This window comes from Malaclemys terrapin, chromosome 2 (genome assembly GCF_027887155.1).
Source record: "Malaclemys terrapin pileata isolate rMalTer1 chromosome 2, rMalTer1.hap1, whole genome shotgun sequence".
NCBI classification, from domain to species: Eukaryota; Metazoa; Chordata; order Testudines; family Emydidae; genus Malaclemys; species Malaclemys terrapin.
Window position 1 is genome coordinate 233,646,106 of NC_071506.1, and position 27,947 is coordinate 233,674,052.

Here is a 27,947-nt window from a genome sequence, read left to right on the forward strand (position 1 = left end):
TAAAATACCGTGGCTCCAATTCTTTACTGCATCTGAGTTGAGCAGTAAGGATGGCCAGAAGGAGCAAATTTCACTTGCCTGAGTCAGGGCCTTTCAGAGGATTGTGCATTGTGGAGCTACTCAGCTCTGGCTCCTCCCATTCTTGTCCTGTCCATACCCCATCCCCAACACAACCTTTCCTTCCCCTTGTGCTGTGGGTGATGGGTGACTAATAGAGAGTGGGAACTCAGCCAGAGCTAAAATGGGCCATGTCTGCTATAGTTATTAGTTTCTTTTGTTGTCTTAGTCTTATCACTTTCATTTACTCTTAAAAACAAAATTGTATCACTGTCAGTTGTGCCAGGAAAGAGAGCTATTCTGTTCTACGCTATGTATCATAAGCAGAGGCCTACTCTTGACATCTTCACCTTTTCTCTTTAAAAGAGAATATCACAAAAGAAGTTGTATTGAAAATGGCAAGAAATAGACTGAAAAAAAGTAAAGGGAATATTAAAACTCTAGACAATGGGCCAGATCCTCAGCTGGTTTAGCTCCAGAGAAATCACTGAAGCTATACTGGTTTACAGTAGCTGAGGTTCAGGCCCATTAATTCCAGAGAATTGTCCAAGTTCAAAGTCAGATTTGCTTTTAGGTCCACATTTCAACTTCCTCCTTCCCAACCAACAAAATTCAGGGGTATTTGGTTTCAGGGTCCCTTTGAGAACCATTTGTAATTATTTTGCATCCAAAATAAACCTTTTTTTCTCCATGGTCAGAGTGACTGCTAAGCACAGCACACGGATTGTGGCCACAGTGAGTTTTTGAATGTGAGAACTGTCTGCATGGAGTTGTGCATTGGTCCACCTATTTGATGTTTTGCACAATAATACACTTTAGTGACCCTGGGGAATTGTACCACGGCAAGGCTGGAGGTTTGTCAGCATAGAAAGGCATTGAGGAGTCATGATGAGTGTCAAAAATCATGGACATGTTTTATTAGCAAGCACATTATCTTTGTAAACTCAACCCAGTTCACTATACTCTTAAAAATGCTTATCTCAAAGATCATAATGAAATTTGTTCCACTACGTACAATCATGCTTGCTCTTCCACTGGAGTCCACAAGACTAGCATATTCCTTAGCTTCTTATACAGCCCTAGTTTAACTTTACAGCTCTTAATGAAATTTGTTTCACTATGTACAATTATGTTCATGGCATTCACTGACTCACATGCAAAACTCCAGATGTCAAAAGTCATGGACACTCAGGGTCGCCCACAACATTTTGGCACCTGAGGCGAGGAGCTCAAATGATACCCCAATGCCCCATCGCTTGGGCCAGAACTTTGAAAGGTCTCAATTCTGCCTTCTTCCTGTTCTACTCCTCTTATGGTACTGCTCTGCTACCTACCCCAATAAAGGAGAACTAACAACTTAAAATGCCTTGTTCAAAAATTTTAAGTAACACTTAACTTTCAAATGCCTGAACAGCAAATGTAACTTTTCTTGTCTGCATAGTAAACACTGGCATTTTTATCTGTTTGAATAATCAAAGTAGTGCTTTCCGTGCCTTCTTGGTTGCAAAGATTTGAACTGCTTCCTGAAGGTCCACAGTCTGGGCCAGCTCATGCTCTATTGAGATGGTTGCAAGGCCGACCAGCCTCTCCTGTGTCTTTGTGGCGTGTAGATGTGTTTTTATTAACTGCAGCTTGGAGAAGCTGTGTTCTCCACTGGCAACTGTTACAGGAAGTGTTAGAAGTATGCTCAGAGCAACAAAGACATTTGAAAAGAGGGTGGTCATCTTATTTGTGCACATATTTTCCAGAACAGCCTTTGGAGTTGATCCTGCTGAAACGTATCTTGAAAGGGCTTTCAGTTCATCACCTAAATCACTCGCATCAATATTGCGCATGTCATCATGTGTCAACACTGTCTCTAGCACCTGGTTAAAGAATTCAACTTTGAATTTTGTTTGAATTGTTGTTTGGGTCTCTTATGGGATTATCCCATGCCTTGTAATCAAAATGTCTTCTTCTTTGGTGACTCTTGTATTCTTGAATGGGTGGGAAAATAGCTTCAGTGTGAAGTTCCTCTACCAACTTCTGTGCACTCTTCAGAACATTTTGAAATCCCTCATCTGACCAGTAAGACTGTAGGTATGACTTTGCTTTCTCCATTTGTTCCATTGCTCCAGATATATCAAGGTCAACACCTTGGAGTCTCTTGCTTACAACATTTATTTCAAACAGTATGTCATGCCACAACACTAAGCTACACAGAAATTTGAAGTTATGTATGTTTCTGGTGATTCCATTTCCTTCTGCCACTGTTCTCTCACAAACAGTTCCTGTCATAGCATTATCCTCCATAATGGCAACAACTATCTTCCCAATTTGGTGTTTGATAGACTTTATTGCCTCCACTTCACTTTCCCATCATGTGGTACTCAGTGGTTTCAGTGTCAGAGAGGATGTTCCCAGATGTTGCTTCAAAATTTGCCATCGATGAGCTGATGCAGAGAAAAATACACAGATGCTTTGAATTACATTAAAAAATTCAGTAGCCTCACTAGAAGCTGATGCTGCATCACTGACCACCAAATTCAATGAATGAGAACTGCCTGGGACAAAAAAAGCTTGAGAGTTTAACTCTCGGATCCGTGTCTGCACTCCTCTATTCTTTCCTCTCATGTTGGCACCATTATCGTAGCCCTGACCTCTCATGTCAGCTATCACAATTCCCATATCTTCCAGCTTTTTAAGAAGCACATTTGTCATACCAGCTCCTGTAGTATCATCAATGTCAATACAGTCTAGAAAATGCTCTCTGACAGTCACCATTGCAGGGACATTTTCACTAGGTTCTGTTGTTGTTACAAAACACACCATTAAAGTCATTTGTTCCATATGGCTGATGTCAAGTGTGCAGTCCAGAATAACAGAGTAATATCTTTCTGACTTCAGATCTGCCACAATCTTCTGTTTGACTTTTGTTGCCAGTAACTGTATGATCTCATTTTGAATTGTTTTTCCAAGGTAGTGGTTTGTATACATTTCTTCTTAGATGCTCCTGGAGTACAGCATCAAACTCAGCCATCAGCTCCACAATTTTAAGGAAATTTCCATTGGTTGGCACATACAGCCTATCTAAAGTGTCACGCAGTGCTAGGTTTTGGGTAGCAAGAATTCTCACAATGTCAATGAGCCTTTTCAGAACATTTTGCCAGGAAAGAGACTCTGATGCAAACTTCTCTTGATGCTGATCATCTATGGTGGCCTTTAACTTTAGTCTCAGCTCAAGTTCTTTCCACCTATGGAATGCTCTTCGGTGATTTGCTGCCTTCTCATGGCATGCCAGATTTCTAGCCAGATTTTTCCAGTCCTTTGTTCCTGTAGGACCCAATGTGGCTGGAACATGAGACTGGAAGAGTTTGCAACAAAAACTAGTATGCAACATTCTGGGTTTTTGAGTACATGGCCTCTCCATTTTGTCACCATTGGGGATTTCACGCCAGTAATGTGTTGGATAGAAACTTCTATTTTCATTGTCTTTGGGGAACATGAAGTTTTTCACTTGCTGTGGCCCATGGTACAAGGAAGTCCCTCAGGCTACAGCTCAAGTGGATCCACAGTCCTGGATCATCTAGACTTAAGGAACTAAACTCAGCAGCAGCTGTTTCTTGCGCCTCCACCACACTCTTCTCTGATCTACACAGATATGGATGCTGCAGTAACTGCCAGGTCACCTGCACTCTGACTAACTGGAAGATCAGGCATCTCCTCACCACTCACATCCTCACTGGGGCCAGAAGGCTCACCGTGAATATTTGTGTCTCTGTATCTCAGGAGAGCTCCTTATTGCTTATATAGAAAAACTTCCTTTGCTTTCTTTCTTTTTCTGAATGCTGCCCCAGAGGGACATTTTCTTCTTTCACTCATGACTGCTGTTCTTTGCCAGCTATAGTGGCTCTCAACACTCAGTTGAAGGGGACAAATAAGTAGGGCCTGAGTGAGGGAAGATATCAGCATCTTAAGGGGCTAACTGGCTCCTACTTCTTCAGTTGACTGCCTGTTCTCCTCAAGTGGCTTCAGGGAAGCCGCAGGAAACAGGAAACTCCCTGCATTTTGCAAACTCCCTGAGAAGCTGGTGTTAATCAGTCTAGGCTCCTGGGGGTGCTAGAGAGGTATATAAGAGGCTCCTCCTCCTCTCTCTCCCTGCAGCTCCTGCTGCTTTCTGTTATTCCCTCTCACCTTTTCTCCTGCCTGTTATATCTCTTGTGCCCTCCTTCTTCCAGCACAGCACTCCACCATCTCTGTGCATCTAGAGCAGAGAGAATACATATACACCAGCAGCAGACACAATTTTCTACACTCTGGGTCCTACTGGCATCCCCCACAGTCTGGCACCTGAGGCGGCCGCCTCAGGTCACCCCATGGTAAGGCCAGCCCTGTGGACACTTGTTATAAAAACATGGAAATCATGAAATCCCAGACTCCCATGACATCTCTGAGAAAACTTCAGCAAAAAAGCAATTGCCAGCCACATTCCGATTCCAGAATCTTTATAATTGGTAATGATGGAGCAAAAAGAACTCAGGCTGGTATTTGTGTGCAGGGCAGACCGTGAGAAACATCTTCTACCTGGTGAGTAAATCTGACATGGAAATTATCAAAAAGAGAGAAATTATCGACCATTAAACAGTCATTATTATGAAGTCTGGTGCTCACTGCACTTTCACACACAAGCTCCCAGTAAATGATTGCTACAATTTAAATTAGAAAACTCCAGGCTAAATTCAGACATCGTGTAAGCAGGTGCATTTCCACTGACTTCAGCATAGTTCTACCTGTTTATATCCTGGCTGATAACCCCATAATATTGATATTACACTTGCTGGGATTTAACAAAACACAGCGCACTAAATATTACTTGTTAATCTAACAGCACTGTAATATTTGAACAAATCATTGTGAGTTAACTATAGATTTTGAACTTTCTTCATTTCATCAGTTATAATGTCATAAAAAGATTCCCTTTGAATTTAAGAAGAATTAGAATATCTGAAGTGAATAACACAATATTTTTAACATAAGAACATAAAAAAGGCCATATTGGCTCATACCAATGGTCCATCTAGTCCAGTATCCTGTCTTCCAACAGTGGGCAGTGTCCCGTGCTTCAGAGGGATGAACAGAACAGAGCAATTAGAGAGTGATCCATCCCCAGTTGTCCAGTTCCAGCTTCTGGCAGTCCAAGGTTTAGGGACACCCAGAACATAGGGTTGCGTCCCTGACCTTCTTGGCTAGTAATCATTGATGGACCTATCCTCCATTAACTTATCTAACCCCTGGTTAAGCCCAGTTGTACTTTTGGCTTTCACAACATCTCTTGGTAACAAATTCCACAGGTTGACTGTCTGTTATGTAAATAAGTACTTTCTTTTGTTTGCTTTGAACCTGTTGCCTATTAATTTCATTGAGTTATGCAAATGGGTAAAAACACTTCTTTATTCACTTTCTCCACACCATCCAAAATTATATAGACCTCCACCAAATTCCCCATTAGTCATCTCTTTTCTAAACTAAACACTCCCAGTCTTTTTAATCTCTCTTCATATGCAAGCTGTTCCATACCTCTAATCAGTTTGTTGCCCTTCTCTGTACTTTTTCCAACTCTAAAATATCTATTTTAAGATGGGGTGACCAGAACTGCATGCAGTATTCAAGGTGTGGGAGTGCCATGGATTCATATATTGGCATTATGACATTTTCTGTCTTACTATCTATCCCTTTCCTACTGATTCCTAACATTCTAGCTTTTTGACTGACAATGCACATTGAGCAGATGCTTTCAATTACTCCAGGATCTCTTTTTTGAATGGTAACAACTAATTTAGACCCCATCATTTCATATATATAGTTGGAATTAGTATAGACCTCTAACACTGAGAACCAATAAGCTTTGCTAAATTCCTTTCCATGATGGAGGGAGCTCCACCTGACATATGTCTCTAGTGGATTCCCTCTTGGACAAGAGAAAGTTTAAGGACAGTGCTGTGGTATCTACAAAACCTAAACAGTAAGTAAGGGTTAGAACCCTTTTTTCAATGTTAATTAAGAACTCCAAGGTCTTTAAAACATGATCTGTGGCTAAGCAAAGCAAGTCTTAGGCACTGTTCTGACTCTGCTGCAATCAAAATGTTATTTAATAAATAACCATTTTTACACCCAGTGATCTTAATGGTTGAATAACCAGTCTACAACCATGGCGTTATTATCATTTGGAGGTTCCACAGACCGAAAACTATTACCTTCCTCTGGTAAAAGCTTTGGATTGTAGGTATCTTTTCGTAAAGTTTAGATACAGTTTAGATAAAGTAGAAATACAGTTTTAGCCCATTTTAGAATAGATGGAGGGAAGAGGGAATAAAAATCTTTCCCAGATCTGAACAAAGAACTGTAGTCTGTAGGGGTTAGAAGAAGCCCAGTAGGGCTGTGAAGGTTTAAATCTTTTAGCTTGTGAGACAGTAACAAAAAATTGCTTCCCTCTGCCAGCACTCAGTGGGGACCATTACCTCTCATTATGGAGCTGGGGACTTTTAGTGGACTGTCTCTCTGGAGATGTTTCATTCTCCTTTTTCTAAGGTGCATGTGGAGTTGCACCTCCTTATCATCATCATCTTTGAGATACTGCTTCTATTCTTTACTTCCTGTATATAACTTTGGCACAAGAGATCATTGCTACTTGAGCTTGGAGACCCCAAAGCAGAGCCGACCCTTGGGTAGGGCAAATTGGGGCAACCGCTCCAGGCCCTACACTTTTGGGGGGCCCCATGGGCCGGTGCGATTGGCTGGGGTGGTCAGTCCCGGAAGAAATGGGCACGGGAACTAAGGATGCCGGGGGTCTCAGCTGTCGCCCCGTGTGCCCAGGGCTCTGTTGCCGCTCGGCAAGCCTGGGGTTTATGCTGCTGCCCTGCATACCCGGAGCCTCTGCTTTTGGCCTGCGCATCTGGGGTCTTGGCTGCTGATGCAGAGCAGGGCCCCCAAGCTGGCAGGTGCTGATTTGTCCCAGGCCCTGCAGACCCTTAGGGACGGCCCTGCCTCAAAGTTATAGAGAGTTTTCTCCACCCCACCTGGTTCACTCAGGCAACAGCAAGCCAACAATGTGTCTGTGTCTTACCTCTGTAATGCCCTAACCTGGGTGTATTGTCAGCAGTGGAGATTGAACCTGAGACCTCTGGTTCTAAAAGTCTGAACTTCTACTGCTTGAAATAAAAGACCAGGTGTATTGGCCAAGATGGTAACAGGCTTATTAACCTATCTGTGGACCAGTCACCACTAGATGGGGACAAAATAAGACACTCAGTGGGTTACACTTATAATAACTTTGCATTTTGCAAAGGATAAAATTGTCACCCACAGTTGGACTTCAGATAGAGTACACTTTTTAGCAGTTGTTTGCTAGATTGCCAGAAAAACCAAGCACATTCAGAAGGACTTCTACTGTTTCTACAGCCTCTCACATGATTGCCACATGACATTCTCGTAGAGGCAAATTTATCCTTATAATTCCACCTCATTTGGAATCCCTTTCCTTCCTATTAGGAATTGTCTTCCTGAATATTAAAAATCGAATGAATGTCTCTTCCAAGTCTGATGTATACGGCAGTCCAAATTCGTGGGTGCTGACTGTTCTGCCACTGTTTTTTTTCATTGTATTCTAACTTTGGGTTCTAGTAGGACAGGTGGTCGGGAGGAAGCTGTGAGTGGTGTACCCTGTCCAGGGGCAGTGCCAAAGCTTAGTGCCTGCTTTATGGGTATCTCCCAGACATGCTGAGGCATAAGCATTCCTGAGTTCCCCATGGGAAAGCCATCGATGGATAAGCAAAACAGCTGAGATGTAGAAGTCCCCTAAGACATGCACTTCTTCCATCCCTACCATAAAGTGTTAGAGACTGGTGGAAAGAAAGAAGGATGCTCCTAGACAGATCTAGTATGACAGGGGGATGCTGGATGATGTTCTTTTTTTTAGTGTGTGAGAAAATGTTCAGTCTTGGAAAGAGATGCTCTGTTGTGGCTAGTTTTGGATTATGCCAAGTTCATTTTAAAGGTAGCTTCTGGGGAGATAGAGCTGTGCAAGCATGGGGAGAGAATGGTTTCTCCCTTTGTCTCTGATTAGATTCAGCTCTTGAGACAGAGTTGTTTCCTGGGAACCAGGCATTGATCTTGGGCTGAGATTCCTGAAAGAAGAGTCTTCCCTGCATTCTGTTTGATCACCTCTGCTCCAGAACTGGTTTATATCTGTAAATAAAAAAATATGTTACAATTATACCCATACTCCGTGTCACTGATTTCTCCTCCACTAGAAAGCCAACCTACCAGATCCCGGACATCTGCTACTGCTCAGCAGAAAGGTGAAGATGGAGTCAGAAACGGGACACTAATGTCAGAAAATGGGGTGATATTATCAAGTGAAAAAAGCATCCATACATGGGAAGGGGAACCCCTTATTACTGAAGGAGATTATTCAAACTTTTGGCAGGAGAGACTCTCAGTAGAAAGGGACAAATGAAAACCCAGCTGTTGAAAAATAATATGGTATTACTCCCTGATGGAAAAATAACAAGTATGTCTGCAGTGTTGTTGTAGCTGTGTTGGTCCCAGGATATGAAAGAAACCAGTGGATGAGATAAGATTTTTTACTGAACCAACTTCTGCTGGTGAAAGTGACAAGTTTTCAAGCTCCACAGAGCCAGAGCTGAAGAAGAGCACTCTGCAAGCACTTGAAAGCTTGTCTCTATCACCAGCAGAAGTTGGTCCAATAAAAATAATAAGTATGTAACTTTCAAATATATTTGCACTTATATTGTAATAGTTTGGTATTTAACAATTCATGTAAAAATAAATGCAGCAATATCCATGCATCTTTTTGTTAATAAGTTTATGATTTAAACATGACAAACAAACAAAAAAGTGTGAGCGCCCTCTGCTGGGGCCTGATTGTTTCCACTGATTTCAGTGGTCTTTGGCTCAGACTCTTGACTGCAGAAAGGAAATGACTATCACACACTATATCCAGAGCCGTACCATGTTTCTGCTAGTGGAGGGAGGGCTTGATTCTGCACATTGCACAGTGACTCCTGGAGGTGCGAGAACTCACAACTCCCACTTCTTGCTCGGCACCTTGCAGCACATAGCCCATAGGATTTGATCTTGAACCACTTAAGTCAATGGGAGGTTTACAGTTGATTTCAGTGGGAGGAAGATCAAGCTCGGAACACACAGGCAGAGAAGTAAGGAAATGGCATCTGGGTTATTGTCAGCCCAACAGAGAGGTAGTTAAAAATAAATGGCTAGAATTTATATTAAGGCTGCACAAACAATTTATAAAGGGTTAATAAAGGATTATCAGCTGTTTTACTAAAGGGTTAATCAAATATTATAGATTGTTAGAGTCCAAAAGATTGCTTATCACCATGGTTTGTAACCATCTAACACATTCTACTGATGTGCTTATAACCAGCTATGATATGTAGTATTATTGTCTGTGACATGTATATAATATCCTTAACTGGACCAACTTCTGCTGGTGAGAGAGACAAGATGACCTGAAGAAGAGCTCTGTTACGTTATCCACCTTGTCTCTCTAATATCCTGGGACCAACACAGCTACAACATCACTGCATACATGAATATACTCTTTATTAATCCTTTATAACATATTTATAAAAGGAACCTCAATATAAAATGTGACCAAGTAAAAATATTACCAAAACAGTGAGAATCAATACATACCAGATGGAGGATAACTAATGCTAGAGAAAAAAAATATATAGAATTTTTTAGCTTGTAAGCTTTAAAAACAAAAGAGAGAAAATAAAATCTATAACAAATATTTAGTGTTGCCAACTCTTGAGATTTTATTACAAGTCTCATGGTAAATGATGTTTTCCTTAAAAAGCCCCTGCTTCAGGAGGTAAGTGATTATGTGAGAATCTGAGCTTTCATTTATAAACAAAAATGAGTTTCTAGCCTTCCTGGTTATAGAGCAAACATGAAACTGAATGCATTTAACAGCTCCGAAACCAGAAGGCAAATAAAAAGAACCCATTTTAAAAAACATTATTTTTATAACAATCTCCTGATCTTGGGAGCCTGATTTAGGACTTTTGAGTACTTGACAATACTGAATATTCACAGTTCCTTAGAATATTGGAATTTTACAGTATTGTCAAGCAAATGAATTCTTAACAGATATATATCCGCAGCAATATGGATATATGTCCACAGCAAGACATAGGGTTAAATCCACAAAGAAACCAATCACTTGAATAAATGAATCAAAAGCATTTTGATCCATGTGTTTATATGATAGCTAAATAAAATGACTCCCAAAGTGTCATACTGTGCTTTAATGTCTGCTGGCTTTTTGGGGAAAAACACAATTTGATAAACAGAGGCACAGATTTGCCCTGCTATAAGTGGTGCAATTCCTTTGATTACCGTGCACTTACACCAGGTATGAATTTGGCCCCTGATGTTTAATAAAGAGAAAAACCATTGTAATATATTATACATTAGAAAACATATACTGGAAACCATTATTCTATGCTTGGAAAGCTTTGGCCATTTTTTAAACGATGAATATCTCTGCTGTTTTCAAAGATGATTTAAACCAAAATTTACTTGCAAGCTGTAACTTGAGACTGTTGTGAGTTACACCACTATTTTATTATTCTTAATAGCATGAGTCAATCCACAGATACTTCATCCTGCAATTTTCCTCTGTTATTAAAATGCATAATGTTAATATTTGTAATACTTTATAAACTGACCATAAAGCAACGTTTATGGTCAGTTAATCATTGTATTACTTTGCTTTAGGTAATTTAGTACATTACCATAATGTAACAATCTACTTAATATAAATTTTAAAGTGAACCCAGTGCAAGTTGCAGGGCATTAATATATTATGTCTTCTAACCAGAAACTCACAAACGGCTGGAGTTCGGCTGTAGCTCAGCTATTCTATACCTTTGATTTTCTCAGTGCATTGCTTGAAGGAATGTCAAGATTTTATGACAGACACAGAGGCAAACTGTTCTATTACTTATTATTTGTATTACAGTTAATCTTAGAAATCCCAGTCAGCTTAGTGCCCCATTGTGCTCCTTGGTGTACAAACATAATAGTATGAGAGATTCCCCATCCTCAAGAGTTTATAGTCCAAGTTCCCAACTCCACAAACTGTTCTGCAGTGGCAGGCTCCTAAAGCACGCAGAAAACCCGCTGAATTCATAAGAATTACTGTAATAAAAATATGCATTTACATAGCCAAATTTTCAACAGAATTTGATAGTACTAAATCTTTAAAAGGGCCTGGGTACATATATCGATAATCTTATTAGGCCTCTATGTTGCTATTATCCGTTACCAGTATTAGTGGATGATCAGTCACGCTAAATTCTTTTAAAATTGCCTCCTTAAGCTGCTGTATATATGACCTGGCATACTACAGATTCACATCAAAGTTGCATTTTAGCTTGCAAGTACCACAGAAGTGGCTGGATTTCAGTGGCCCATAAAAAGTGATTTATGTACAGGGCTAAATCATTGTCATGAGCAGGGCTTGTTGGAAATGTTTTTGTCTATGGAAAATTCCAATTTTAAAAAAAATGATTGAAATGTTCTGCAAAAACGTCTGTAGTTCACATAGTTCAGGTGCCTTATTCTCCCTACTATTGGCCCAGCTCTCAGGCTAAACTACATCTTCCATGATGCACCGTGGCCTTAGACTCCTATGACATACCTTTTCTCCTCACCAAGAAGGGAGAAAGTGGTGCATCATGGAAGATGTAGTCCAACCAGGAAGCCCAGCCTATACAAGATAATGGGACCATAAGACACCCATATTACAACTTCTATAAAGCACAGTGCTGCCATTTTGAAATTGATATATTTTGGCTTTGGGGCAAAAATGTTTTGGTAAAATCATCAACATTTTCCTCAGAAAGCAGACACATCACATAAATGAATAAATAAATAAATCAATCAGAATCTGCCACCTGGTTACACATTTGCTTCATACATTGTCAGACTGTATATCCCCGCGCATGCTAAGTTATCCAGTGCAAGGCTCGCCCATTTCCCACCCATATGCATCAGAGAGGGGAATGTTTATACGGTTGTTATGAAAACTGCTCTTTCCTCCTTTCCCCTTTCTTCAGCTACCCATGCTGTGTGTAATAAAGGGGTCTCTTTTGCACTCCCCTCCCCTGCATGGACGCAATTTGGGCCACAATTTGGACCCATAATTTGTAAAATACCTTTAGGCCTCTTCAGGACTTTCTAAACTACACACATTTTAAGGTATATTATTGGAAACTAAGCCATATTAAATAGAACTATGCTGCTTTAAAAGCACTCAGAGAATGACCATGTTTGTAAACTGATTTTAACCATGAGGAGAAAAAATGTAATATATCTTTAAAACACAGTGTAATCTGGGATCACAAACAATAAAATGTCTTTATCATAATTAGATATTTATTGCATAGTCTCACTCCAGGGCAGAATTAAATTGTATAGATAACCCATGTGGTTCCATACTTTAACATGTATAGATTTATTTTATGTTTAAGATTAGCTTTGATTTTCCTGGGTTTATAATGCTTGGTTTTGTGATAATTACAACATCCTTGTAATGTATTTTACTCTAAATTATATGTAACTCAGTGCTGGTTGGAAAACAAGAATGCTGTTTAGTTAAAAACATAGAGGTTTCAAAAAAATTTTTCTTTCCACATCAGGAAAAAAAAAAAAAGAGAGACCTTTCAAAATTTTGTGCAAAAACAGGAGAAGGTGAGAGAGAAAACAAACAGCCACCCCAAAATAGCGAGTAGCCTGGTGGTTAGAGCCTTCAGCTGGTCTGTGCAAGACTTGGGTTCATGTCCCTGCTCTGAACTGGATGAATGCCTGCTTCACCAGGCCATAGAGTCAGTCAGTCTCGCTCAATCTTACCTGTTGGAGCTGTTCCACTTCATATAAATAATGAAAAATTCATCAGTCCAAAGAGAGACTGACTCCATAGCCTGAATCAGGCAGAACAGGGTCTTGAATCTCCATCTCTCACATCCCAAATGAATGCCCTATCCACTTAGCTATTCTGTAACAAGCTTTGGTCTCTTGCCATTGAAATTCCATCCTGTGTTTGAAAAACCTTCTTGATAAAAGTTTTCCAGAAACTGATCTGTTTCTGCTAAATGTTTTGGTTTCGATGAATCAGTGTTTTCTGACAAAAGGAAGTTTCATCAAAAAATTCCTGACTGGCTCTTCTTTCGAGTTTATACCCATCCTAATGTAGTTTTGTCTGCGAATAATAACTAAATGTTACTGCATTAACACGAGCAACTACAGCTGCAATAAAATGTTTACTGAGATAGTTACTGTTCTGACAGTCACTGAAGTATGGTGTCAATATGATATGCTCCAAAATATTTCCATGGAAATAATAAGTTGAAAGAACAGTCATTAAAAAGTTGTGACTAACAGATCAAAAGAACCATGTGAGAAAGAGCTGGCTGTTTAAATGGTCACATGAAACAAGACATTTAAGGCTCATCACTATCTGTTATTTTTTGTTTTATTTTAGAAATGTGTTAAGCATTAATCTGTAATGGCATAGATGGAAAGCGTTAGTGGAAATGTTAAACAAAAAGTACAAGTGTAAAGAATTTGAGCTCTAGCATCTGAAATATAATGCAGTTATCTTATCCATTAAGCTCCACTGAATTTTCTCAGTCATGGACATTTTAAAGTAGGGTAATGTAAAAAGTTCTACAAGGATCCTCAACCCGTCCACAATCCGGGGTTTAAAATTCCAGTGGGTAGACCTAGGCTGAGCAGAGTATACTGATTTCACACTTGGCATGCCTTACCACAGTGAGCCCCTTAGGTCTTTCCCTCACTGACCCCTATGTCCCCTGATTGTAGACACTGGGCCAAGTTCGCTGCTAGTGTGAATTGGCACAGATATGTTGCTGTCAATGGGAGATGAGTCAGTTGGCAACAGAAGAGAACATGGCCATCCTTAAGGGGAGAGGGTTTGATTTCCTTCTACCTTAGGCTACGTGGCTCAATTCTCTCACCACTGGATTTTTCAGGGGGCAGCTGCAGGCTGCTTTCTTTTACCCTGATGTAGGATGTTTAGGGGTTTGCAGTGCTAGGCCACTGCCTTCCCTAAACCACAGCAGGGTTTACAGGAGCCAACTAGGAGACAGCCTGGGCCCCCTACACACCTATGGAAGCCTAAAAACAGTAACATCCCCTCACACTAGCAACACTGTGGCTGATTAGGGACAGATAAAGCCCCATAGTCTTTTTGTGCAAGTAGTTAGAGAGCCTGGAAGTAGAGCTGGTTGGAAAGTAGGTCCCTCTTCTCTCCTCCACCTCCCCTCACTCCAAAAAGAAAGAAAATGCCACTTTTCAGAGAAAAATCAAAACAGAAAATATTTTAATTTGGAAGTGCTGCTGGAATACCTCAGGCGAGTTGTAGCTTGGATGCCTCAATTTTTCAGTTTTGGGGACCCTGAACTGTCAGTGGAAAGCAGACACTTTTTGTGAAAATCTTCGTTTCATTTAAAACTCAATTTTCCATTAAAAACAAAACAATGTAGATGGGAAATGATCAGTGTGTCCTACCTGGAATCCCTTACAGACAAAGCATTTTGGAGCATCTGGGTCTGCTAGGTGTGCCCTAGTAATGTGCAGAAATGTTTTTAGGTCATCACCTGTGTGGAGCAGTGGTTGTTGTTGCATATGTGGGGTGTGGATCCAGAGAACGAAGGTCATCCTCCATTTTGGGAGGTGGGGCTCTGGACTATTCCCTCTGCCTTATTGTGGGGCTAGGCTGCCTCCTGGCCCACTGAGAATACTACTGTGGGTTATAAAAAACAATGGCTCACTTTGGAGTTTCCTCAAGAGCCTGTGTCAGAGAGGTGCCCCCAGCACCAAACTTGCAGACCTCACACAAACAAGTGGGAGTGCCCTGCCCCTGAAGGCATCTAAGGGAAAAAGGTTGTATGTGAAGTCTTGTGGCCTGATTGAAGGAGATAAGACATGAAAGCAAAGGTAGCTGAGACCAAACCATTAGGTGAAGTAGCAGAGGTTTGCTTAGTGCCAACCCCCTGCAGATCTCACACAGCAGGATTCAGTTTGCCTAACATATGAAAGGAGCACTGCAGTGCAGCCCTGATTTATAGGTATTAATCTGGCCACCAGATGGCTCCCATATTTTTTACAATTAATTCAATGCAAAACATATTGGCAGACAGAAGGAAACATTTTAAAAATTGTAACTGAAAGAATCGGAAGCTCAAAGCAATGTTTCCTGCTGTATCAGCCTGACTGCCTACAAAATACCTACAAAACTCATGACAATTGAATGAAATAGTGTATGTTAGGGTTTTAAAATGAATGATATATTTAAATATTCATTTTGAAAAGATAATTGATAAATATTGAAAAGGTATCACAATTTTCACTCTAGAATAGACTTCATTTATTTGGTGAGAACAGGCCTAGATCCACCTACCCAATGAGACTGGTTAATCCTTAATTTTGTGTTAACACCCCTTCATCAGATATTCTTAACCAGTTGTATCATTTCTTTTCATTGAACCCTACCTATCTCTTCTCCAGCAAGTTTTATACATCCCCCCCCCCCCAATATCTGCCTTTATGCTGTCTCTCCCTTCCCAATTCCCCACTGGCTGCCAGTCCAAGCTATTAACCCTCTCCAAGGTGTACTGGTGACACCTCAGCAACTGTTCCCCTGAGAAGGCCACTTCAGCTATGCCTGCTGAATGCATGCCAATTACTCCTCAAGGTCCTTCTGTCTGCCCAACTCCCTTTCCTGCTGCTGTTACCTCAGCCAACTCTTAGTCTCCGAGCATGCACCCCCCCCCCCCCCCAAAAAAAAAACCCTAGGCCCAGGCTTATGGTGCAATGGTTAATATAGTCTGTTATTAGTACAGGAGGCATGTAGGGTTGCCAACTCTCTAATTCCAGAAAACTGAACACTCTTGCCCTGCCCCCTGCCCTGCCCCTTCCCCACCCCTTCCCTGAGATCCCCCCCAACTCCCCTTCATGAGGACCTGCCCCCTGCTCACTCCATCCCCCCTCCCTTCATCGCTTGCTCTTCCCCGCCTTCACTCACATGTTCATTTTCACTGCAAGGCCCAAACAGGCACCAGGAGAAGGCCAGGAGCTGCAACAGTTTGAATGTGGGAGATGGAATGTGTGATTCAAATACCCTTCACCTCACCAGGGAAAGATTTTAAACATACTAGAAAATTAAACTTTTTAAACTTCTTCCTCTTCTATACCCTCTCCAATTTTCAACATCCAATTTAAAATGTATATACCAGAAAAAGATACAGTATTCCAATATTTGTTTCACCAATGCCATATACATATACTACAGGCTGGTGTTGCTCTCCAAAATGGATGAATGATAAAAGTGTAAATAGGTCAAAGTGAATTTAAGCTTCAAATGCAGGTGAGTAAGACAGCTAGTAAGAGAGAAATTGGGGATCTTTTTTACTTTCTCGAGGGATAATGGGTAATCCAAAAGGGAAACTAAGAATCTGCTCCACCCTTAGCTCTATTTTTTTAATGACTTATCAAATATTGCTCTTGACAAGTACAAAACCTGATTTGTTCATGTCACATCATCCGTATAAATGTTGTGTATAATGCAACATTGGTGCAACAATTCTGTTCCATCTACGAGAAAATGGACTACAATTCAGATTTGTCAATGGTTGTAAGTTGTGGAAATGATAGACCAAGAAATATATTTTTATTTCATAAATGCCTATATTGTAATTTTATGTGTGGAATTAGGACCACACATTATCACAGCTGCAATAGGTTCATTAAAGGCCCACTCCTGAAGCCCAAATAGAAATCCAGAGAGCACAACCACAGAAATGCACAGCTGTTCAGATACCTATATAAATAAATCTGTAGAAACTGACTCCCACACCGACATGCAGATACACACGTGTATTTATGTGTACACATCTAGCATGCACTAACACATATACTTCCCCATTATTTATTATTACAATTGTTGTTTAGTGCCTAGAGACCCCAACTAAGATCAGGGCTCCAGGGTGGTAGGTGCTGGACACACACATAAAAAGAGAGAGTCTGTAACAAAGAATTTATAATGTAGCGAGACAAAGGTGGGGAGAAATGTCTGATACATTGGCTCTTCTGCAATTATTAGTCAACAACATTCACTTTTTAAGAAACAATACATTTCTTTTAGAGTTCCCTTCTCTTTTAAAAACTTGTTATGAAATGAATACACACAGATTTTATGTCATCAGTGTGGGGCTGCCGAAATGGGAAGGGAGGAGGGTGGGCTGGAGAGGAGAGGATGGGGAGGGTAAGAGGCCAAGGACGAGAGCGGGGTGGGGGTGAGAGGGGGCAGTGAAGGAGAGAGGAGGAGGTGTGAGGGGGTATGTGGGTTCATGGGAATGCAGGGGAAGGGGTATGAGGATGTGGGGGGCATGGAGTGTATAGGGACATAATGGGAGTGCAGCAGTGTATGGAGGTGAATGGGGTGCAGGACTGTGGGGGGTGAGGGCAGGGCCAGTGCAACCATTTAGGTGACATAGGCAGTCGCCTAGGGCACTAAGATTTGGGGGGCACCATTTTCTTTGGCAGCGACCGTGGCGGCTGGATCTTCGGCCGCCCTGGTCGCTGCCGGCATTTAGGCGGAGGGAGCTGGGGCAGTGGAGTGCGGGGAGGGCTGCCTGCAGCAAGGGTGGGGGGGGCGGCACTCAGGGGAAGCTGATTGGCACCGCAAGCCTGGGAGGCGGGAGAAGTGAAGCAGCCACAGTGTGCTCGGGGAGGAGGCGGGGCAGGGGTGAGCTGGGGCGGGGGGGGGGTGCCTCAGGGCAGAGTGGGGGAGCTGCCGCAGGCGGTGCGCCTCAGGGCAGGGGCTTGGTGGGGGCACAAAGTGGAAGTTTCACCTAGGGCGCGAAACATCCTTCCACTGGCCCTGGGTGAGGGACATGGGGGTGGCGGCTTTGGGAGGTGGAGAGGATGGGTGGCAGAGTGCTGTAAGGGGTACAGGGCTGGGATGGGTAGGTGTGGGGGGCAGGATGGGATGGGATGGGGGAGGAATGCAATGAGGGGAATAGGGGTGCGGGGGGTAGGGATGCAGAGGGATGCAGTGAGGGGAAGGGGCTGCAGCCCCATTCCCAGCACTCAGAGATGGGGATACACATACCTCCTGGGTGCTGGCGATGGGGCGATAGACGGCGGTTCACTTCAGGGCATGCACCACAGCTCGAGCCCAGCAGCTACAGGAGGAGCACGAGGAGGAGAAGAGGGCCAGCAACAGCAGGAGAGGTGTGTGCCACAACTTGCAAGTCATGCTAGTTTGTCCCCTGCCCTGACCCAGCCAATGGGAGCTGCCACTGTGGGCCAGGGGTGGGGCAGTACATGGAGCCCCCTTGCCACCTCTACGCCTAGGAGCCGGACATTCCGGCTGTTTCTCGCGAGCCGCGCGGTGGCTATCAGGGAGCCTGCCAGCCCCACTGCAGGGCGTCAGCAACCAGACAGTCAACGGCCCAGTCAGCAGTACTGACCGGAGCTGCCAGGATCCCTTTTCAACTGGGTGTTCCGGTTGAAAATCGAACACCTTGTCACCCTAGAGCAGGGGTCTCAAACTCAATTTACCTTAGGGCCAGTGCCAGTCCTCAAATCCTCCCAGCGGGCCAATAATGTCACTGAAGATGGTATTCAGAAAAGAAAACGTTTATATTGTATTTTTTATTTTGAATTTCTTAGAAATAATAAAACTGTCATACAACTTTATACAAGTCTTCCCCTGCCAGAGAATTTTTAGTGTTTGCCAGACACCTGGCAATGCTTCAGTTCTGTCAGTTTGTTGATGTTTGGCCTCCATGACTGAGCAGTTGACACCTTCAAGATTGCAACAAAGGGAGCATCAGATAGTTGTGTTCGGTATTTTGACTTGTTTATGTTCATTGTGGAAAAAAGTGACACTGCCTCCATGGCTGACTCTGCCTGGCAACTAATGATGGTATCTCTGTCCCCCAGCCAATGGGAGCTGCAGGGGGCAGCGCCTGCAGCAGACATTGCCTGCAGCGTGTCTGCCTGTGTCTCTCCTCCGCGGGCCGCAGGGAGGAGGTTCTTGAGCCGCAGATGGCCCGCGGGCCGGGACTTTGAGACCCCTGCCCTAGAGGCATGTGTTGCCCTGCCTATAAGTTAATGTTACCCAACACTTTCCATTATAACATCCTGCTTGCAGTTGCTTACAACTTTGCCAAACTGTAACTGTCTGGGTTGATTTTCCATACAAGGTGTCTACCTCAGGCGTAAGCTTTTGGAAAATTTTCGACTGAAAAATTTTAAGCCATTTTTCAAGAACAAGGTTAGGAACAAATATATTGTTTAGGCCTTGTTAAAAACGGTTCTTACAACTATGTAGTTGAGAAGCTCTAACATTTCCATGCTTTGGAGCAAGGACTTGAACGATGACTCTGCCTTTTACCGCCTCAGCAAAAGATTTGTCCAAATTGGAAGCCCCTGAAAAATTTCAGATTGTACATGCTCAGTAGAGACTTAGAGTTTGGTAGCTCCATTCTTTGAAGAGTCCATCTGCAACTGAGCACGATCCATCCCCTCACAGTTGCTATGTATTGACTGTACTGTACATGCACTAGAAAATGACGGACCATGCTCTATCTTAGGGTTGTGGGGGTTGAACTGGACTTTCCCTGCAATTACTCCTCTTGGCTCCTGCGGCAACAGGCCAGAGAATGAACTGAGAGCAATGTGGGGTTAGGAGCAGAAGCTGGGAGAAAGGAGAACAAGGGCAGGAGCAGAAGGGACAGAAGACAGGGAAGCGCTGAACAAGGGGGATAAGGGAGAGGGGTAGCAGATGGAGATGATAAGAGAATAGGATGGGGAGGCATGGACAGGAGTCAGCAGGGATAGCAGAAGGGGTGGGAACAGGGTCAGGATCTAGGGAGGAGGGATAGGAGCACAAGGGTGCTAGGGAGAGAGGAGCAGAAGTGTCTATAGCCACTAAAAAGCAACAGAGGGTCCTGTGGGACCTTTGAGACTAACAGAAGTATTGGGAGCATAAGCTTTCGTGGGTAAGAACCTCACTTCTTCAGATGCAAGTAATGGAAATCTCTAAAGGCAGGTATATATCAGTGTGGAGATAACGAGGTTAGTTCAATCAGGGAGGGTGAGGTGCTCTGCTAGCAGTTGAGGTGTGAACACCAAGGGAGGAGAAACTGTTTCTGTAGTTGGATAGCCATTCACCGTCTTTGTTTAATCCTGATCTGATGGTGTCAAATTTGCAAATGAACTGGAGCTCAGCAGTTTCTCTTTGGAGTCTGGTCCTGAAGTTTTTTTGCTGTAAGATGGCAACCTTTACATCTGCTATTGTGTGGCCAGGGAGGTTGAAGTGTTCTCCTACAGGTTTTTGTATATTGCCATTCCTGATATATGACTTGTGTCCATTTATCCTCTTGCGTAGTGACTGTCCAGTTTGGCCAATGTACATAGCAGAGGGGCATTGCTGGCATATGATGGCATATATAACATTAGTGGACGTGCAGGTGAATGAGCCGGTGATGTTGTAGCTGATCTGGTTAGGTCCAGTGATGGTGTTGCTGGTGTAGATATGTGGGCAGAGTTGGCATCGAGGTTTGTTGCATGGGTTGGTTCCTGAGTTAGAGTTGTTATGGTGCGGTGCGTGGTTGCTGGTGAGAATATGCTTAAGGTTGGCAGGTTGTCTGTGGGCGAGGACTGGCCTGCCTCCCAAGGTCTGTGAAAGTGAGGGATCATTGTCCAGGATGGGTTGTAGATCACTGATGATGCGTTGGAGAGGTTTAAGCTGAGGACTGTAGGTGATGGCCAGTGGAGTTCTGTTGGTTTCTCTTCTGGGCCTGTCTTGTAGCAGGAGGCTTCTGGGTACACGTCTGGCTCTGTTGATTTGTTTCTTTATTTCCTTGTGTGGGTATCGTAGTTTTGAGAATGCTTGGTGAAGATCTTGTAGGTGTTGGTCTCTGTCTGAGGGGTTGGAGCAGATGCGATTGTACCTCAGTGCTTGGCTGTAGACGATGGATCGTGTGGTGTGACCGGGGTGGAAGCTGGAGGCATGAAGGTAGGCGTAGCGGTCGGTGGGTTTTCGGTATAGGGTGGTGTTAATGTGGCCATCGCTTATTTGTACGGTGGTGTCCAGGAAGTGGACCTCCCGTGTAGATTGGTCCAGGCTGAGGTTGATGGTGGGGTGGAAGCTGTTGAAAGCATGGTGGAATTCTTCCAGGGCCTCCTTCCCATGGGTCCAGATGATGAAGATGTCATCAATATAGCGTAGGTAGAGAAGGGGCATGAGTGGACGGGAGCTGAGGAAGCGTTGTTCCAGATCAGCCATAAAAATGTTGGCATATTGTGGGGCCATGCGGGTGCCCATAGCGGTGCCACTGGTCTGGAGGTATATATTGTCACCAAATTTGAAATAATTGTGCGTGAGGATAAAGTCACAGAGCTCAGCAATAAGTTGTGCTGTGTCATCATCAGGGATACTGTTCCTGACAGCTTGTATTCCATCTGTATGTGGGATGTTAGTGTAGAGAGCCTCTACATCCATGGTGGCTAGGATGGTGTTTTCTGGGAGGTCACCAATGCATTGTAGTTTCCTCAGGAAATCTGTGGTGTCACGGAGATAGCTGGGAGTGCTGGTGGTGTAGGGTCTGAGTAGGGAGTCCACATATCCAGACAGTCCTTCAGTGAGAGTGCCAATGCCCGAGATGATGGGGCGTCCAGGATTTCCAGGTTTGTGGATCTTAGGTAGTAGATAGAATAACCCCGGTCCGGGCTCTAAGGGTATGTTGATTTGTTCCTGTGTTAGTGTAGGGAGTGTCCTGAGTAGATGGTGTAGTTTCTTAGTGTATTCCTCAGTGGGATCTGAGGAAAGCGGCCTGTAGAATTGGGTATTGGAGAGTTGTCTGGCAGCCTCCTTCTGGTAGTCAGACCTGTTCATGATGACAACAGCACCTCCTTTATCAGCCTCTTTGATGATAATGTCAGGGTGGTTTCTGAGGCTGTGGATGGCATTGCGTTCTGCATGACTTAGGTTATGAGGCAAGCGATGTTGTTTTTCCACAATTTCTGCCTGTGCACGTCGGCGGAAGCATTCTATGTATAGGTCCAGACTGTCATTTCGACCCTCAGGAGGAGTCCATGTGGAGTTCTTCTTCCTGTGTTGTTGGTGGGAGGGTATCTGTGTATCAGTGCGCTGTTCAGTGTTATCATGAAAGTATTCTTTGAGTCGGAGGCGGCGAAAGTAGGCTTCCAGATCACCACAGAACTGTATCATGTTCGTGGGGGTGCTGGGGCAAAAGGAGAGTCCCCGAGATAGGACAGACTCTTCTGCTGGGTTGAGTGTGTAGCTGGATTAAACAAAGACTGTGAATGGCTATCCAACTACAGAAACAGTTTCTCCTCCCTTGGTGTTCACACCTCAACTGCTAGCAGAGCACCTCACCCTCCCTGATTGAACTAACCTCGTTATCTCCACACTGATATATACCTGCCTCTAGAGATTTCCATTACTTGCATCTGAAGAAGTGAGGTTCTTACCCACGAAAGCTTATGCTCCCAATACTTCTGTTAATCTCAAAGGTGCCACAGGACCCTCTGTTGCTTTTTACAGATTCAGACTAACACAGCTACCCCTCTGATACTTATAGCCACTAAAGGACAGTTCCCTCTAGAACCTGGAATTGAACCCATTATCCCTGAGTTTCAACCGTCCTTCATTTGGATGACAAGCTTAGAGTGGGAGACTGGTATTGGCTGCCTAAGGAGACTGGAACTGGGATGAGGAGCCTGTGGCAGTTGGAGACTGGAACTAGCTAGGTAAGGAGAATGGGATCAGGGCCGGCTCCAGGCACCAGCTTACCAAGCAGGTGCTTGGGGCGGCCACTTCGGAGAGGGGCGGCACATCCAACTGTTCGGCGGCAATTCGGCGGACGGTCCCTCACTCCTGCTCGGAGCGAAGGACCTCCCGCCGAATTGCCACCGCAGATCGCGATCGCGGCTTTTTTGTTTTGTTTTGTTTGGCTGCTTGGGGCGGCCAAAACCCTGGAGCTGGCCCTGAATGGGATACATAGCCAGTGGGGTCAGATGGGCTTGTACTCAGGATGGTTAGCCTGAGCAGCTGCCTGTGCTGCCATTAGGGTGACCAGACAGCAAGTGTGAAAAATCGGGACAGGGGGTGGAGAGTAATAGGTGCCTATATAAGACAAAGCCTCAAATATCCGGACTGTCCCTATAAAATCGGGACATCTGGTCACCCTAGCTCCCACAGACAAACTGCTATTTTTAGGGGTTACCTCAAGCACAGCTACCGCAAATTGGTAATCACACCTCCCAGCTCAAATGTAGATGTACCCTGAGTTAGATGTACGTACCACGCAAGTTATACAACACAACATGCTATACAGATGGAAAGAGGATGGAGTGTAATGGACAAAACCAGTGTAGAAGAAGAATTGCATTTGGGAGAGCATTTTCCTCTATTCTCCTCTATTTTCACTGAGTTGCTATCAATGTGTTATCATGCCTTGGTAATATTTTTCTTTATATACATATCTTATTGTGGTCAAATGTTACAATGAAGTAATAGGCGATGTTTGGCCATGGTAGTGGGAAGTACTTGACTGGACAATAGAAGTGGAAAGAAGTGAGTTTTGAGGAAATATTTAAAGAGGAAACTGGAAGTTTGCCCCTCCAACTAGATTTGCCCAAATAAAAAAAAAATCACGTCATCAAACCAATAGGGGCAAAATTCTGCTCTCAGTTACCCTGGTATAAATATGCATTCCGTTCAAATCAATTGAACTCAGAGCAGAATTTGGCCTACTGCATTATATAGTTGACACATACAGAATTTAAGATAAAGAATTATAGCATCTAAAAGATTCAAGGTAGGATAGCAGGTCAGTTACATTCTTGTTGAAATATGGATACTTCCATTGCATTCAGTAGGAACTGGAAGATACTATGCACCGATCACAGTGTGTAAGCTATTAAGATTGAAGTCATCTGCACAAGCAGCTCTGACTGCTTTTTAAAGGCTAAGCTGCACAATTTGTTTTTCATTAAGAGCTGTTGTGCAGTTTTGTGATTTGTAGCCAGCTCAGTGGAGCTTCCAGAGTGTATACTTCTATTTTGAGATTTTGTCAATAAACAAATAAGACATATGCTTCAGTGAGTCATCTCAGCAGAGCAAACTATCACAAGGATCAGTTGACCTGCACTTCCTTCCTGCTACTGAAACTCTCTCTATCTTTTCTTGTTAGCACAAAGTGCGCCCCTGTGCACCCCACAAAACAGAGAAGCCAGAAATGGGAAGATAAGGTCTCCTTAGTCCATATGGTTTTATTTGTGTTCCGCTGGCACAGTTATAGTCATACAGTAACCAACATAAATTTTTAGTTTTATTATCACCTCTAAAAAGAGACAGAAATGTGAAAATTGAAGCCAGAAGGTTTGTATCACAGGATTAATTAGGCAGGGCCAAGTGGAGTCACACTCCTCCTGGCAGTGAGTGCCTCAAGAAGGTGCCTGCCTTCAATTATGGAGCGCACAAAGCAATTAAAAACCCTGTTTCTTTTTCCTGAGGTGTTACTTGTTACTTGATAAATCTCTTTTTTAAAATTCTCTGGAGACCTGAACTGGCTTGAGGTGCAATCTACTAGGGTAGATATTCATGAAAAATTGATTTAGCTGTAGCCTAAGTGCAATAGGTTTAAAATAAACCTGAAAGGAATGAACAGTGTGTTTCTTGGCTGACATTTTATTGGCCATTTCTTAATATACAAAAAAGACCAGATAAGTAAGAATCCAGACATTATGGATCTCAGGAAAGAATTTTGTCACTGGGATTTATGAATTGAATCAGTCAGCTACCCTACGCATTTTCTTAAGTCATACTGCTCTCTTGATTCACCTTTTCCTCCATACTATATATGGGTGGCTGTCCTTGAAAGTCAGGGTTGTATGCATGTGTCAGATTTAAACATGTCTCACGCAGCCTTCATCTCCAGTAAATAGAAAATGAACACTAGATTTCACCTGGTTTATAGAATTTGAAACCTCAAGCCATTTGCCCTACTTATGCTCCCAAGAGGATACTTTCTTCTTCTTTACTCTGGTATTACTGAGCGATCCATTGCCACTGATTCTGAACCTTTATACCAGTATCTATGATGATCTTATTTTGTGCAGCTGAATCTGCATGTTAGACATTTGCCACCTTCAGTTCAATCACCCAGCTAACTCCTTCCCCTCATGTTAACTCCCATGAAATATAAATAATTCAAAATATGAAATAAAGTACAGAGTGTATCTGGGATGAATAGTGCTCTAACAAGACATGTGTTTGAGCTATAGCAATGACCTCATACTTCCTGTTGAGGAGGAGAGAAGCAAAATAATATTTAAATCAATAGAATAAGAGAACCAAGCTCATAAGGACAGCAGTGAGTTTGAGATTCCCCCACCCCAGTTTTAATTTTAAATGAATACAATTTAATAAAATAAGGGTGCAAGTGTCAACCACTAGGTTACACTAGAATCTACTATTAACATTTCTGTATTCCCAGCCTTTGTCATTAATACATACTTAATTTTTAAAAGTAATTACATTTTAAAAAATTAAGTAATGTATAGTGGAGGTATTTTTTCCTATTGTGCACTTTATTTTTATTACTGCTAAGTTTAAATATAACTAGTAGAAGAATGAGAAAATTCTTTATAAAGGTCATTAAATAAATGCTGCTGGAACAAATCTTTAAGAGGATCATCACTGAAATGAAGAAATTATGCATATGGAACACTTTTACTTGTAGTGCAGATTAAACAGTTGGCAAAATAAAGCTTTAAATTGCCAGACATTATGTGTCACTAGAAATCAGTTCTGACAGATTTTATTGAGCCTTTTACTCATATTACTGCTGCTATATTTTTTCAGTTTAAAAAAAAATAGAAGAAAAGAGGATTGGCTTTTTCAATACAGGTCAGGCCTGTCACATGGCAAATTTTTATACTGATTATGCTTTAATGTGCATAGCATGTTTGTCAGAGTAAAATGTCAAGATGACAATAGTTTGAGATATCTGAGCCGTTGCCAGAAGAACTTTGATATTTTCTCTCACGCTTATTCTGGTCATCTTCTAAAGTTTCAGTAATTCTTCCATGCATGAGAAACTTCTTTTCTTTTCTTTTTTTTAAATGAAATGTCACTAGCCAGCCTTTGTTACCAACTGGGGAATGGCAGAGCAATACATATGCATCTGCTGTATAAGGTACATTTTCCCAAGGAAGGTATTAGTAATACTGTTGCAAAAAAGAAATAACAACAGAAGTGGACATCATTCTGGGATATATTAGCAGGAGTATAGTAAGTGTGACATGAGAAATAATTCTTCCACTCTACTCAGCACTGATAATGCCTCCCCTGGAGTACTGTGTCCAGATCTGGGCACCACACTTTGGGAAAGAGGTGGATAACTTGGAGAAAATCTAGAAGAGAGCAACAATAATTATTAAAGGTTTAGAAAACATGACATATTGGGAAAGACTGAAAAAACTGGGTTTGTTTAGTCTGTTTAGTTTGTTTGTTTAGAGAAGAGAAGACGGGGGTGAGTGTGAGGGAGGACATGACAGAACAAGGATCAATGGTCTCAAGTTGCAGCGAGGGAGGTCTAGGTTGGATATTAGGAAACGCTATTTCACTAAGAGGGTGGTGAAGCATTGGAATGGGTTCCTAGGGAGGTGGTGGAATCTCCATCCTTAGAGGTTTTTAAGGCCTGGCTTGACAAAGCCCTGGCTAGGATGATTAAGTTGGTTCTGGTCCTGCATTGAGCAGGGAATTGGACTAGATAACTTCCTGAGGTCTCTTCCAACCCTAGTATTCTAGGATTCTATTATAACAGTCTTCAACTATGTAAAAGGTTGTTATAAAGAGGATGGTGACAAATCGTTCTCCTTAACCACTAAGGGCAGGACAAGAAGTAATGGGCTTAAATTGCAGCAAGGGAGATTTTGATTACAGATTTGGAAAAACTTCCTAACTGTCACGGTAGCTAAGCACCGGAACAAATTAGCTAAGGAGGCTGTGGAATCTTGGTCATTGGAGATTTTGAAGAAAACACCTGCCATGGAGGGTCTAGATCAGGGGTGGGCAAACTATGGCCCGTGGGTCGGATCTGGCCCCTCAGGGCTTTGGATTCGGCCCGTGGGATTGCCCCCCATGGCGCTGTGGGCCCCGCACCACTCTGAGAAGTGGCTGGCACCATGTTCCTGTGGCCCCCGGGTGGGAGGGCAGAGGACTTCGTGTGTTGCCCTTGCCTCCAGGCACCACACCCCACAGCTCCCATTGGCTGGGAACGGGGAACCGTGGCCAATGGGAGAGTCAGGGAGGTACCTGGAGGCACGCCAAGGGCAGCACACGTGGAGCCCTCTGCCCCCCCATTCCCCACGGGCCGCAGCGCTTCCTGGAGCAGCGTGGGGCTGGGGACAGAGCAGGCATGCAGGGAGACTGCCCTGGCCCCAGTGCGCACTGCTGCCACCCCGGAGCCACTTTAGGTAAGTAGTGCTGGGCTGGAGCCCGAACCCCACCCGCACACCGCCCCCTAATTCCCTGCCTAAGCCCCCTGCCACACCCTGCACCCTTCCTGCACCCCTACTCCCTTCCCTGAGCCCCCTCATATACCCCACATGCCTCCTGCACACCTTGCCCTGAGCCCCCTGCACCCCTCCTGCATCTCAACCCCTTGCCCCAAGCCCCCTCCTGCACTCCACAACCCTCCTGCACCCCAACCCCCTGCCCTGAGCCCCCTCAT